Consider the following 14712-nt stretch of genomic DNA (forward strand, 5'->3'; position numbering starts at 1 on the left):
CCCACCTCAGGCGGGATGGCCATGCTGCAATCCCTTCTCCTCCATTCTCCTCTCGGGATCTTGGGCACACACGCACATGTGCCTGGCGTGAATTTAAGCCACCGGGTCCGGGACTCAAACTGCGCTTGGCTACATGGGAGTCCAGTGACATAGCCATTACGCTAACTGCTGGTCCCCATAAGATGAATTTACGAGGTGGTAGTAGGTGTACAGTCATGGTGTTGGGGCTGGCGGCAGAGCCCTGGATGAGCAGCCCAGAGTGGAGTGGCCAAGAGCGGGCGCGCTTCTTGCAAGAAATGCAGTGAGAACAGCCCAAGGGCTGGCTCCAGTGGCCGTCATGGCAGTCGCCCGCGTCCTGTGGGAGGGCCCAACACTGGTGCTACTTCTGCTTCTGGGCAGTGGGCCCCTCCGTCCAGCACCTTGACGTCAAGGTGGACGACTTCTCTGAGCTTCGATGGGACAACAGGCACAAAGTGAAGAGACAGAGTGGGGGTGGGGGTGGGGGGCTGGAGCGTGCCTGGAGAAGGCCAGGATGGAGTAGCCAGAGGGCAAGCACAGCAGCAAAGGTGGGTGGAACTCTAGACGGTGCGAGGCTCCTGGGGCCGGGTTCCCGTGTTAGCAACACCCGCCTGCTGTATAGGGAGCGCCTTGCCTGCGAATCGCCCCGGTAAATCCGATGTACGGCTAGAGCTGAAATTCCACTCTGAGACCTTCCGTGCTGAGCTGTGAGGTGTGGCTGAGTCGCCCCCTCCCCGGCAACTGGTGTGGACTCACCGACAGGCTTGTGCGCCGGCTCACCACTCAGCACGTCATCTGTTGAAATTGGCTGTCCTCCATCTCCTAGGAGGGCTGTGGTATGAACTCCATGAAAGCCCACATGGAAATGGTTTTCCCCAGCTTTTCACATCTCTGCTTTATGTTGCATGTTGGGGGAGGGATTGTGCTTTATTATTATTATTATTTTTATTCCTGCCTGGTACGTACAATTGGTGATAGAGGATAAGTCCAAGAGAGGGTTCATCTGCTTAGCTTGCATAGGCCAGCCTTCAGTAGACACTAAGTCATACTGAGACATCTGTATTAGCGCTTTGTCCAGGGAAGGAAAAGCAGGCTTCTACACTTCTTTCGAAGTGTTCATCTTTAGTTTTGATTTTTGAAAAATGCTCAGCATTTTCTTTGAGGTAAAAATTAATTTCATACTATTTAGATTTTTATTTTTTTGCACTCATTGTCCCCTTTTGAACTTTTTCAAACTTCTTTTTGGTGAGAGGTGTGGGGCAGCCAGATGGACATTCACAATTTGTCTTACTTAGAAACAAGAGTTTTCCTTTTCTGGAAATACTTGAACATGGAAGCTCTCAAAATTTTCTAAATTTGAAATTCCTGGCTTTCCTATGAGTATTCTTGTCTCTAAATTAAAACCATCTCTACCATGGGTATCCTACCCGAGGGCTAGTAGTAATTCTCAATTAAAAAGCAGATGGCTTCTGTAAAAATAAAATAAAATGAAACGAATTTAATGAATTTGGCCTTGGTGTGGAATGCCCATGCCTGGAGATGCCATATGTCAGGATGACAAGGAACTTTTTATCATCTTTCACTTATTTTTTGTAACATTCATGTAAGAAGAAACTTGGCATTAGATGTAAAAAAGTAACGGTAGGAGTTGCCCGACTGCGACAGCCTGCACAGCACGAGAACATCGGCCGTTTAAAAGCCATGCCGTCGGGCTTGCAGGTGGCGCAATGGTTCAGACGCTGGACTCCCGCGTGGCTGACCATGGTTCAAATCCCAGACCTGGCGGCTCGAAACTCATGGTGGGTGCGTGTCTGTGCCCAAAACCCCGAGAAGAGAGTGGAGGAAAAGGGATTGCAGCGTGGCCATTCCCCGAGGGGTGATTTCTTGCTTTCTGTCTCTCTGTCTCTCTGACCAGCACACGTGCCCTATAACAAAAATCTCTCTAAAAATTTTATTTTTTGATCAGCCCAGAAAAGAGAGGAAAAGAAATCCGACAGCTTGACTCCCTGGCCGCACTTGGGCCCTGTGTGGAGGGACCCTGATCCTTTGTGGTGACCACAGCCTGGCTCCCGGCTCTGGCGGCTTCAGAAACATGCCAGGCACATGTGTGCATGTGTGCAGGGTCTTGGAGGGAGACATGTGGGTTACTGTGGTGGGGAGAGCTTACTGCCGCCCCTCTCTGACACTGCGTGTGCCCTCTGCAGCCAAGGAGCAGTTCCGAGCAGAGGCCTGGCCGCCCAGTTTTACCTGCTGATGTGTGCATGTCCTGCTTTGTGTCAGTTTCTATTTGCAATCAGAAAAATAAAGCTATACGATATTTCAGTTTATAAGTTGGACTAGATTCTTCTAGCTTTGTATATTGTGTGGCTTGACAGAGAGAACATTTTATCTCTTCTACAAAACAGAAAAATATCCACCAAACGAACCGACCAATGTCTGCAGCCCGCGCTGAGTGGCTGTGAGCCTTGCACAGGGACTTGAGTTCTTCGCCGATTCTCGGAGCAGCCGCACCTGCACCTGACTCCTTTCCGCCAGCAGAGGGCTGCCTAACCCCTTCATTTCCACGATGCACGTGAAAACACATTCCTGTAGTGGTTTCGGGTTTTAGCAGAGACCGTTGCGTTTTCTCCACGTGGAATTTCACAACGTGCGAGCCAGATGTCTCCAGAGCTGCTCTGACCTGAGGGCCCCGCTGCTCCCCTGGAGAGCGGCGCAGCGTGGAGAAAACGAGCCCTCTGCCCTGATGCTATTGAATTATGAGTACGGCTGAAACAAATGTCAAAGATTGGAAAGGAGTGCTCTCCAGACTCAGCGCTTTCCAGGTGGGGTCATGAACATTCTCCTCCCGTACAAATCCGGGTGCTGACAGGTCACTTACAGCAGGGGCGCCAGGCTGGGTTTGGTCCTCAGCTGTCACTGAGTCCTACTGTGTCACTGTACATGCTATTAAGTGTGTTTGTTTGTTTGTTTGTTTGTGGAAAGCTGACATCTCCAAAATTAGGAGTGAAAAACTTTATTTTGATGATTTCCTTGGCAGTATTCCATAGGTGTGCCAGACAGACCGTGCGAGCCCACGTTGCCCTGTCATTGGGCCAGACTCTCCCGGTGGAGCCAGACTTCACGGCTGATCTCGGGCACGAAGGAGCAGTCCTCGCCTGCCTATTCATTGCTTTGCCTTGGTGATAAGTCTGTCTGTGAAAGGATCTACTTCAGAACTTTCCGTTTGGAATGCTGCCCACGGACTAGTCAAATGGCGACTGTTCTTTATTTTGTTTGCCTTTCAAACCCAGCTCTTGTACGGCGTGCCTGTACTCCAGGACAGTCTTGGTCACAGCGTTGCAGGTTTTGCGTTGATTTTGTCACTTGCAAATGGCTAGGAAGAGCCAGCTGATGAGTGACGTTCCTCGACCCGAGCGATCACTAATCTCTCCCCACGCCTACTTCTCGGGAGATAATCTGCCTGCTCCCCACTCACCCACTGCGTTCTGCTCTGTGAGTCCACTTCTTCCTTTCAGGCCCTTACAGTCGTGCTGTCTGTGGACCTGCTGTGCGCTGCGCTGCCTGTGTACAACTTCTCTGTCCCAGAGGCACTCATAGCTCCCCCTTGTGTCACAGGGCAGGGAATGGACCCTCCCTACAGAGTCCACACTGGGGTCAGAGCCCACTCAGGGAAGCTCTAATTCATCAAAGCACCTGTTACTTGATCAGCTCAGAGGAAACAGTGCAGAACAACTAAACTGATACACATAGACTTTAAACATTGATTTCAGCCTGCAATACACATTGGACATGCTTTGTTCTATTTTTAGACTTTTTGCTGTAGGAAGCATGCTCTTGCCAGAGAGAGACAGAGAGAGAGGGAAAGTGAAAAATTACTCCCTGCGGGCGACGGCCACGCCACAATCCCTTCCCCTTCATTCTCCTCTCCGGATTTTGGGCACGCACATGTGCCAGTGTATTCTTCAAGCAGCGGATCTAGTACTTCAGCCGTGGAGTCTGCCATGTGGTACCCAGTGCCTTAACACACCACCTGCTGGCTCCACTGGGCATTCTGTTACCAATGATTTGATGTAAGATCAAGACCTTTTATTTAAGTATGTTTTGTTTAAGAATTTTTCATGATTTGTGGCTTAGCAGTATTTTAAATAAATAGTAAACTATGTACCTACCTTATTGCCTCACCTGTCTTTTTCAGTTCGGTATCTGATAAGAGCAGTGGACAGTCTGACTGTAGACATTCCAGATGTTTCCAAAGCCTCCTTTCCAGTCTTCTACATTTGTCTCAGCTGTACTCATAATTCAATAGCAGTTTTATTTTTTGAGGGGTTTTTCTATAGGGTGCTCATGCTCGCCAGAAAGACAGAGAGAGACAGAGACAGAAAGCGAGCAATCACCCCCCAGTGGGGATGGCCACGCCGCAATCCCTTCTCTTCCATTCTTCTCTTGGGATCTTGGGCACACACACACGTGCCCAGTGTGAATTTAAGCTACCAGGTCGACTACATGGGAGTCCAGCGACATAGCATTACACTAACTGCTGGTCCCCAATAGCAGTATTTTTAGGAACCCATCATTACTAAGTCTGTACAAAGCCTGCATATTAATTTTCATAAAACAACTTTTTTGCACTCATTTAATTAGATCATATAAAATTTATAGAAGTATTATTGCAATAACAAATACAGGTGGGATTAAAAAGTTTGCAATAAATATATCTGCCTCTTATAAACTATTCTTGATGGAAGAGCATGCATGTAATATAGTGAACATATATACAGTATAGGTTATATGTGGGGAGGAACATGCATGTGGTATAGAGAACATACATACAGTGTAGGCTATTTGTGGGGAGGAACATGCATGTAATATAGAGAACATAAATACAGTATAGGCTCTTTGTGGGGAATAACATGCATGTAATATAGAGAACATACATGCAGTATAAGTTATGTGTAGGGAGGAACATGTATGTAGTATAGCGAACGTACAGACAGTATCAGTTATATGTGAGGAGGAACATGCGTGTAGTATAGCGAACGTACAGACAGTATCGGTTATGTGTGAGGAGGAACATGCGTGTAGTATAGCGAACGTACAGACAGTATCGGTTATGTGTGAGGAGGAACATGCGTGTAGTATAGCGAACGTACAGACAGTATCGGTTATGTGTAGGGAGGAACATGCATGTAGTATAGCGAACGTACAGACAGTATCGGTTATGTGTGAGGAGGAACATGCGTGTAGTATAGCGAACATACAGACAGTATCGGTTATGTGTGAGGAGGAACATGCTCCAGTATCTGACAGACTTCACTCAGCTTTTGGAGAGGAAATGGAGACATTTATTAAGGTCTGTCAGTGCTTGTACTCTGTCTTTCAAAAAGTTAGGGGTAAAGGGACCAGCAGGGGTAAATGGCTATGTTGCTGGACTCCCATGTAGTCAACCGCGGTTCGAGTCCCAGACCTAGTGGCTTAAAATCATGCTGGGCGCGTGTGCGTGCATGCCCAACATCTCGAGAGGAGAATGGAGGAGAAGGGATTGCAGCGTGTCCATCTCCCCGGGGGGTGATTTCTCTCTTTCTGTCTCTCTGTCTCTGCCTTTCTTGTGAGCGCACGCACCCTACAGCAAAAACCTCTCCAAAAAAGGAGAGAAAAACAAATTAGGGGTAAAGAGCCTGCTCATTTTCTGTGAAGACATGAGATTGGAAACTGACTGTCATGGGACTTGAACAGAAAAGAACTCTGCAAATGTTTTTATTTTACAGAGTAAGTTGGATTAAATATTGCTCAATATTTCTACCCAAACTCTCAAGTTTATTCTTCATTAAACATTTTAATTTGTGAAAAAATTCTGTGTATTTGTTCCTTTACATGTTGTCTATTAGTTTGTGGTGATTTTTTTGAATCTCAAATGTTTAAGTTTGCAGTTCTCTGTTAGAATTTATTACATCATCATCAAAACATTTTATTCAGACAGAAGCTTCGGGCTGGCCCTGCAGACCAGCATTAAATAACAGGTGTGGGAAGCCAGCCCCGGCGGGCTGTATGTGCCCGGGACATCCTGGCAGAGTGAAGGAGAGGAGAAAGGGTCTGGCGGGACCGCCCTGGTGGGGTGCGTTCTGGCTCTCCTCTCTCTCTGGCAAGGGCACGTCTTCTGGAAGGAATGACAGAAGTTAAGCTTTCTGGAGTTTGGGAGTCGGTCTTGACTGTACTCGCTACCTGATGCCCGCACTGCTTGTCTGTCCGACAGCGTGATCAGCTGTTCTTAGGCCAGAGGGACAGGCAGGAAAGCTGTGAACTGGGCCAATGCTCAGAGTCTGGCTGCTCCACTCCCAACTCAGCGATGCTACTCGGGGAGCAGTTTCTTTTACTGTCCCTTTCGTGTCGCAGGGTCTTGTTTGTGGTTCCATTTCCCGATGTCCTTGTAGGTGGTTTTGTCTATTCTGCGGTCCCTATGGAATGCCCAGTTGTCTTTGATCGTATACTGGTCACTGCGTTTGCAGAGTCGTTCAGCAGATTGCTCAGGCCAAGGAGGAGAGGAACTCCTTCAGAGGAAACACACGTTTACTCTTCCAGGATTTGTGATCGCAGATCATGTGGGGGACCATCCTAAACCCGGTTCGAGGCTTGAGTTTTGTTGAAAGTCCAGGCAGGAAAACCCAGCTGTAAGCAGGAGGGCCGTCCTTTCTTACTGCGCCTGTCACCCGGATCGTGGAGAGGCCTCTCTGCTGGACTGTGCACCTGGTGCACAAAGGCCTCTGTTTCTGCCCGCTTGCCTGTGACGTTTTCATCATGGACGTTCAAGTTTGCAGGAGAAATGGACTCAGAAAAGCGTTTTCCCGTGTATCTCCCAGTGGTCGGTTCTCCTCCGTTTTGCTTGGTAATCTCTATGGCCGCGCCAGCTACTCGTCGCTGTGAAGAAGCCACTTGTGCTTTACGCAGTGTCCCCACTTCAGTAACAGCGTTGGCCTGGATGACACTATCTGTGCACGCCTGGGTTCTAGTTCTGGTTCTGACACTGAAGTGGCTTAAAGACCATGTCTCAGAACAAGCTCAGCACTGCCTGACTCAGAAAATGTAGTTTCTGAAGAAGATCGATTTAGTCGTACACTTTGGTTTCCATAGTTACAGAACACACGTCTGCATGAGCAGGTATAAGATTAGTGCTGATACCTAACGCAAAAGTCAGTGGGTGCCCAGTGACTTCATTTGTGGGTTCATGAAGCGTCAGCTGCAGGAACAGTGGTGTCTCGTGTTACTGGTGAAGACTGGGTAATGGATGCCCCTTCCATGTCGGCAGGGAAGGTTGCTATGTGTGGTGCCCACAGCAGTAATGACCAGAGGCTTCGACCTTCCCAGTGCCATATAGCCATGGTATGGTGGTCATTTTCACCAGGTGGCAGCACTTACTGTTCTCCAACCAGCAGCGCAGCCCCAGGGACTGTGTGAGTGCTGCGGCATTGAAACCACACGTATGTGAGTCTTTCCATCTTTGCAGTGCCCATGCGCAGAGCGCTGAGGGCGCGGAGCTGTGTGGGGTCGCAGGGCTGGGTCCATGCTCGAACCAGAAGGGTTTCGGAGTGGACAGCCAGGAGCCTGGAATACCTGCTACTCACTGGGCGTCTGCTGTCCGGCAGGTTTGGACGTAGTCTAACATTACACTTGCCATCTCTCTCTTTTTAATTTTGAAAACCAGTGCGATATTTTTCCTAATTCTTACTGTCCAAGAATACTGTCCCGGGCACATACAGCCCGCCGGGGCTGGCTTCCCACACCTGGTATTTAATGCTGGTCTGCAGGGCCAGCCCGAAGCTTCTGTCTGAATAAAAAGTTTTGATGATGATGTAATAAATTCTAACAGAGAACTGCAAACTTAAACATTTGAGATTCAAAAAAATCACCACAAACTAATAGACAACATGTAAAGGAACAAATACACAGAATTTTTTCACAAATTAAAATGTTTAATGAAGAATAAACTTGAGAGTTTGGGTAGAAATATTGAATTAGAGGTCTATAAAAAATACAGACTAATAACACAAATTTTACCAAAAATCTAAGCTGTTCCTCAGCTCCAGGGCATCCTGTGATCCATGTTTGCCCTTACAAATGGAGTTTATCCTCACAAATTGGTGTTCTAAATTTCTTGCCAAGAACCTAATTAAATAACTGATCATATATAAGGGAAAAAAATTTGGTCCCAATCAAGAAAAATCAATGTTTCATTTTGCAAATAGTCTAATTAGAAGTGTTCTGTTGGGGGCAGCAGGTGGTGTAGTGGTTAAGGTGCTGGACTCCCACATGGCTGACTGTGGTTTGAGTCCCAGACCTGGCGGCCTGCTTTCTCACTCTCTCTTTCTCGCTCTCTGTGTCTTTCTCTCTGGTCAAATTAAAATGATAACAATAATAATAACAAATAAAATAAATAATTCTTAAAAAAGAACGTGTTCTATCAAACTATTTGTCCAAATAACACTTCTAATGACATGATTTAAATGTAAAAATTTCAAGTATTGATCAAACTTCTCTTTCCTTTACCAATAAAGTTGTTCCTCTGGCAGTCCTAAAGCTATTGCCATGTAATTCCTGAGTAAAAAATCATTCTAAATTTAAAAGTCCTTTAAGATAGAGACAGCATATAAGTAAACTCTCAAATGTTTGTCCTTGGCTGCCTTCAGGGCTCTTGGCCTTGAGACTGAGCCCCACAAGTCAGTGTCCTGAGTCTGCCCAAAGGGAAGGCTGCAGAGGTCGCCTTACAGCACAGCCGTTAAGGGAGCTGCTCCCATGTGGCCGACCGCAGTTCAGGCCCCTGTCCGGCCAGGGGTGCGCAGTGCCCAACGTCCCGACAGGATGGGGAGGAGAAGGGACTGCTGTGTAGCCCCCGGGACACGTTCCCCTCTCCCTGTCTCTGTCTCCCTGGTGAATGTGTGTACCCTCTGGCAATTTAAAAATAAAGTTTTTTTTTTTTTTAATTTATTATTTTTTTTAAAAAAATATATTGAGAGCTTATAAGAAAAGCTGTTACAAACTGGAAGGGGAAGTTGTATGTGAACGGTCTGCAGAGTGAACGGTCTGAGGAGTCAGAAGTGAGCCGTGTCATTCCTTTGATAGACTATAGTGTTTCTTACCCCAAATCAGTACACTTTTGGGGGAAAAAACTTGTGAGCCATAGGATCAAATACACCTATGAGAAGGAGGCAGCCCTGACAAGATATTCAAAGACATTTATAAGTAGTTTGGAACTTGAACCCAGACGTTGAAGATTTGGAAGTAGCTTTCTATCCAAGATCTGAGTAACAGCAGTGCAGCCACTGAGGATGGTGTGACGTGGGGCCGTGGCAGGACGTCTGGGGAGGTCTGAAGTGTGAAGAGGCAAGGGTTTTGCTGTTGTCCTTGCAGGAGCCCCGGGCAGGTCACAGCAGGCCTTCTGTCACTGTATTTGATAACAAGGTAGCACCACAGATAGAAACCAGGTGGTAAGGGGCCGGCCGGTGGCGTGGTGGTTAAGGGTGCTGGACTCTCACATGGCTGGCCATGGTTCGAGTCCCGGACTTAGTGGCTTGCTTTCTCACTTTCCTTTTCTCTCTCTCTCACTCTGTCCCTCTCTGGTCAAATTAAATAAATAAATAAAATTAAAAATAAAAATAATTCTTTAAAAAAAAGAAAAGAAACCAGGTGGTAATAAGGTAAGGACAGTTTTTATTTAAAACGAAGAATATTTTAAAAGGCAAATTTTAAGATTCTTTAGAGGTATTTTTCCTGTGGCCCACATGTGGCAGAGGGGTTAGGCGGCTGCATCCCACATAGCCAACTACAAGGTTCGAGTCCCATACCCAGGGTACTTGAAAAACATACCAGGACATTTGTGTGCATGCCCAAAATCTGGAGAGGAGACCGGAGGAGATGGGATGGCCGTGTGGCCATCCGCTGGGGGATGCTTTCTCACTTTCGTTCTCTCCTTATCTGTTCTTTTCTGGTGAATGCACCAGAAAATTTTTTAAAAAATTATTTTCCTTTGCTTCATTGTAGAGCACATGTGTGGGAGGGGGAGCACCTTCCCAGAGCTCGTGTGTGTTCAGCCCGTGGGTTAGGGTTCTCTTTTTTTATTAACAGATTTTTAGTTTTTTTTTTTTTTTAGAATTATTTTATTTAACTTTATTTATTTATTTACTTATTTTAAAAATTTGACCAGAGAGAGAGAGAGAGAGAGAGAGAGAGAGAGAGAGGAAGCTGCCAGGTCTGGAACTTGAACCATGCTTGGCCATGTGGGAGTCCAGCGCTCTTAACCACCACGCCACCTGCCAGTCTCGGGCCCAGCCTCTCTCGAATAGCACATTACTGCTGAGCCTTGGACTGGCCCAAGATTAATCTTTTTTCTTTTTAAATATTTTTTTTGTCATAGGGTGCGTGTCCATGTTGGAGAGAGAGAGAGATACAGAGACAGTGAGAGGGAAAGTGAAAAATCGCCCCCAGGGGGGTTGGCCACGCCACAATCCCTTCTCCATTCTCCTCTCCTACGCCACCTGCCGGCCCCAAGGTGGTTCTTTACTTACTGTCTAAGTGAGCATGGAAAACAAATGTAATTAGCGACCCTCAGCGGGGGTGGGCTGTGGACAGTTCTCACTCCTCTCAGGATCTGGGGCATGCATGCATACGCCCTGTGTGTGTTTGAAGCCACCGGGTCCAGGACTCGAACCGCTGTCAGACATGTGGGAATCTGATGATGTAACTGCTATCCCATCTGCTGGCCCCACCCAAGGTTAGTCTTGAAATTAATCTTTCAACCTAAGATACTGTACAGTTAATCAAAAGACAAATTTCAGCATTGTAGAGCTTTTCTGACTGCTGAGTAGCATAGTTCTTTATTTTTTAAAAAGAATTATTTATTTACTTCCATTTGTTATTATTTTTTAATTTGATCAGACAGAGAGAGAAAGGAAAAGCAAGACAACAAGCCACTGGGTCTGGGGCCTGAACCGCAGTCACCACGTGGGAATCCAGCATCCTTAACCCTACGCCACCTGCCGGCCCCAAGGTGGTTCTTTACTTACTGTCTAAGTGAGCATGGAAAACAAATGTAATTAGCGACCCTCAGCGGGGGTGGGCTGTGGACAGTTCTCACTCCTCTCAGGATCTGGGGCATGCATGCATACGCCCTGTGTGTGTTTGAAGCCACCGGGTCCAGGACTCGAACCGCTGTCAGACATGTGGGAATCTGATGATGTAACTGCTATCCCATCTGCTGGCCCCACCCAAGGTTAGTCTTGAAATTAATCTTTCAACCTAAGATACTGTACAGTTAATCAAAAGACAAATTTCAGCATTGTAGAGCTTTTCTGACTGCTGAGTAGCATAGTTCTTTATTTTTTAAAAAGAATTATTTATTTACTTCCATTTGTTATTATTTTTTAATTTGATCAGACAGAGAGAGAAAGGAAAAGCAAGACAACAAGCCACTGGGTCTGGGGCCTGAACCGCAGTCACCACGTGGGAATCCAGCATCCTTAACCCTACGCCACCTGCCGGCCCCAAGGTGGTTCTTTACTTACTGTCTAAGTGAGCATGGAAAACAAATGTAATTAGCGACCCTCAGCGGGGGTGGGCTGTGGACAGTTCTCACTGGCGCGAACCCCCTGTCCCGGCGGGCGCAGCACCTCCGCAGTGAGCCTGCTAGTGTGGCAGTGTCCTTCCGTTTCCCCTGCCTGTCCCTTCCCTCTGTGGTTGCAGGCATGGCTGCCACCCGATGTCCCCACACTGTCCCCAGTCACGGCAGGGGTGGAGGTGGCCGACGGAGCCTGTTCTGACTGGACTGTGTGCTCTGTCTCCGTCTTGCAGAAGGCCCGAGGGGAGCCACCCTGCTTTCCAACTCCCCTGGTGACCGGCCAGGCCTTCTCGGTGGCACTTGGGAAGCCTCTGAGCATGTGTCCAAACGTGAGCAGGGCCAGGCTGCTTGCGCCTCTGCACCCCCATCCCAAGGCCTCCCGTGCCGGCTGCTGTTGCCCCCACTCCCGCAGAAGCGAAGCCAGACACCCTGTGGGCCAGTCAGGCATCTCGCAGCCGCGGTTAGCGAAGCAGAGGGCCGTGACGTTATCAGCGGTCCCGCTTTCTTGACCTTCATTCTCGCGGTGGCCTGGTGTCTTGGCTTCAGACGAAGTGGCCGAGGGTGGGAGGGCACACCTGTCAGTCTTGAAATACACACTGCGTCCGAGATGGGTGAACTCCGTGAGCACAGGCAGGACTAGGGGCTCACAGCTCCAGCGAGGGCACCCTCCGCCCGCTTGCCAGCGCAGAGCAGAGGTTCCTGCACTCCCAGAGCTGCTGCTGGGGGACGGGAAGGGGGCGGGGAGCCTGAGGGGACTCAGCAAATGGCCAGCCCAGTAGTTATTGAACGCTGCCTGGTGCCTGGGAGAAGTTTCTCTGGATTCTGATCAATGGTGTGCTGGGCAGTGAGGACAGCAAACAGCCATTTCTCTCCTGCCTTTAGAAGAGGTGTGCCCTCTCCGAAGGGCAGTCTGTGTGCTGGCCTCAGGTGTGAGTGTCAACGACAGCGCACTCTGCCTTAGAGGCCAGGCACGGGCATCTCACGGGGCCAGGTGCTCTGTGGAAGGAGTCAGAGCCCACCTGCATGCCATCTCTGGATGCTTGATGGGAAGCCCCGAGTAAGGTGGGCCTGCGTCACGGGATGGCCGGGAGCTCCTGGGACTGGAACTTGGTCCCCTGCCTGTGTGGAGGCCAGCCGGTGAGTGGCGCTGCTCTTTCTGCACAGAACGCTGGTGCGGGCGATTTCCCGTGGGCAGAACTGTAGGAAGCCGCGGCACCGGTGGGTGTACGGGGTGGCTCTCAGCAACGTCCTCAGCAGCGCTCTGTGGACGTAGTTGGACACAGTTATCGTGGCTGACGTCTGACCGGCCTCACTGTCAGACAGACGTATGTTGCAAGGGCCCGTGCAGAGCCGTGTGGTCCTCCTCTGGGGACCATGAATGCGACCACACTCCAGGAAAGGTGCCACCCCTTCCTAGTCTCTGGGAACTTCTGCTGGCATGGGGGTAGCAGAGCCTGCCCCGGGGCCTTTCGGTCGCTCCTTGTTCTGAGATGGGTGCAGGGAAGACCCTGACCGGCCCTTCTGCCTGTGCTGGCCGTCCCGAGGGAGGCTTTCTGGAACACGCCATGAGCCTTCTGCTGTCCGCACTGCACAAATGGCCCCACGCTTGTCAGTGTTACATCCAGAGACAGGATGGGAGAATGTCAGCCAAGCAGTGTGTTTTTACAGTGCGTATTTATGTCCGCCAGACTACCACGCAGCAAGACGACACCCGACCGCAATCTTTTCTCCATGAGAGGTGGAGAGAGAGTCGTGTCTGTAGAAAAGGGGGGGGGCATCTTAGAGACAAAGACCTTGTTAATCAGTCTCCAGATTCTTTTTACTTATTAAATTGAAGTCTTAGAAATGCATCATTCTCCTGGGATTAGAAGTCACTCGGTTGATGCCGTCTGATTACGCAAGTCTGTACTGAGCTCATGGGAGGCTGATGGGACGGTCAGTGCTTTGCCCACGGTGCCCTCGCTTTCCCTTCTGACTGCACCGGGCCTTTCACTTTCCCGTTGAGAAACCTCTAAGAAGAGAGGGTGTGGATGGAGCCTAGGTTGATCCCCAAGATACAGGGGGAAGGGCTTGTGCTCGAAGCCGTCAGCAGCTGCGCCATAGACAGGAAAACTGCTGTGGAAGCCAGCCACGTCTGGTGGGACCTGCGTGGTTAAGCTAATAGCCGTGGGTCAAGTGGGGCTTGCTTGGTCCTAAGTGTTAAGTCTCTAGAGGAAGGGGGTGCCAGATGGCAGGAAGAACGCCTGTGCCAGGCCTGGCCACTCTGAGAGCTCACCGGGACTGCCGCATAAGAGGCACCTCGCAGGGCCCGGCACTGGCCACCGCGGGCCACCTGGTTAGGAAGGTGCAGGAACCCTCTGTCCCCATGAACCCCCGAAGCCCAAGTGACACTGCAGAGGTCTGCGGAGCGCGTCTGGAGGGCTGAGATTCGGGGAAGCTGACTTGGTGTTTTGGAACATGAATTTTCAGCTGGTCTGGTCTGAGATGGGTGGTGTCCCCACACGCAGCCTTCCTGTGGCCACTGGAGATCCAGACCTCCACCTGTGCACTCCTCGGCCACTGCGGTTCTTCTCTGCTTTGACTCCGATTGGATTTGGTGCTGGGCTCCCTGCTAGCGGAATGCTTTGCGTTTGTTTATGGGATATTTAAATAAACTCGCTTACTTTCAAATCGGTGACAAATAAAACTCGAAATTACGTTGTTTTTGAAGAGAATAGTTCATGTTCCTTTTTTCATAGCACAGTCTATACCACAGTAAGGGTGTGCCAGCCACGATGGCAGTCAGAGCCGTTCTCGGAGGTCGTGCGTGCGCGCGCGCCGTTTCCCTGTCCTTGCCAAGAGGAGGTAACTAGGGAGTGAGCGTCGCGTGGCTTCCCCTCGGCTCTGGCTAAAACCCGCAGGACCTCAGACTCGTGTAGTCGCCGCGGCAGCGGAGAATTTCCCGGTCGGGGCGAAGCAGCGCAGCCCTCTGGCCTCGGTCGCCTCTCCCTGCGGGTGTGCGCGCGGGGACGCGTCGCCACTGCGCCTGCTCCACTGCGGCGGCCGCTTTGCAGTCGGCGTGCGCGGAGCTGGCGCCGCGGCGGGCGTCCCTG

At 49.6% G+C, this 14712-nt stretch overlaps 1 protein-coding gene across 9 annotated transcripts in view; it reads left to right on the top strand.

Moving 5' to 3' along the window:
* The window catches only part of ANK2 (ankyrin 2), a 333322-nt gene that overhangs the window by 90672 nt on the left and 227938 nt on the right, over positions 1 to 14712 (top strand). The window lies entirely within an intron of this gene.

The sequence above is a fragment of the Tupaia chinensis genome, unplaced genomic scaffold (genome assembly GCF_000334495.1).
Source record: "Tupaia chinensis unplaced genomic scaffold, TupChi_1.0 Scaffold139767_1, whole genome shotgun sequence".
Classification (NCBI taxonomy): domain Eukaryota; kingdom Metazoa; phylum Chordata; class Mammalia; order Scandentia; family Tupaiidae; genus Tupaia; species Tupaia belangeri.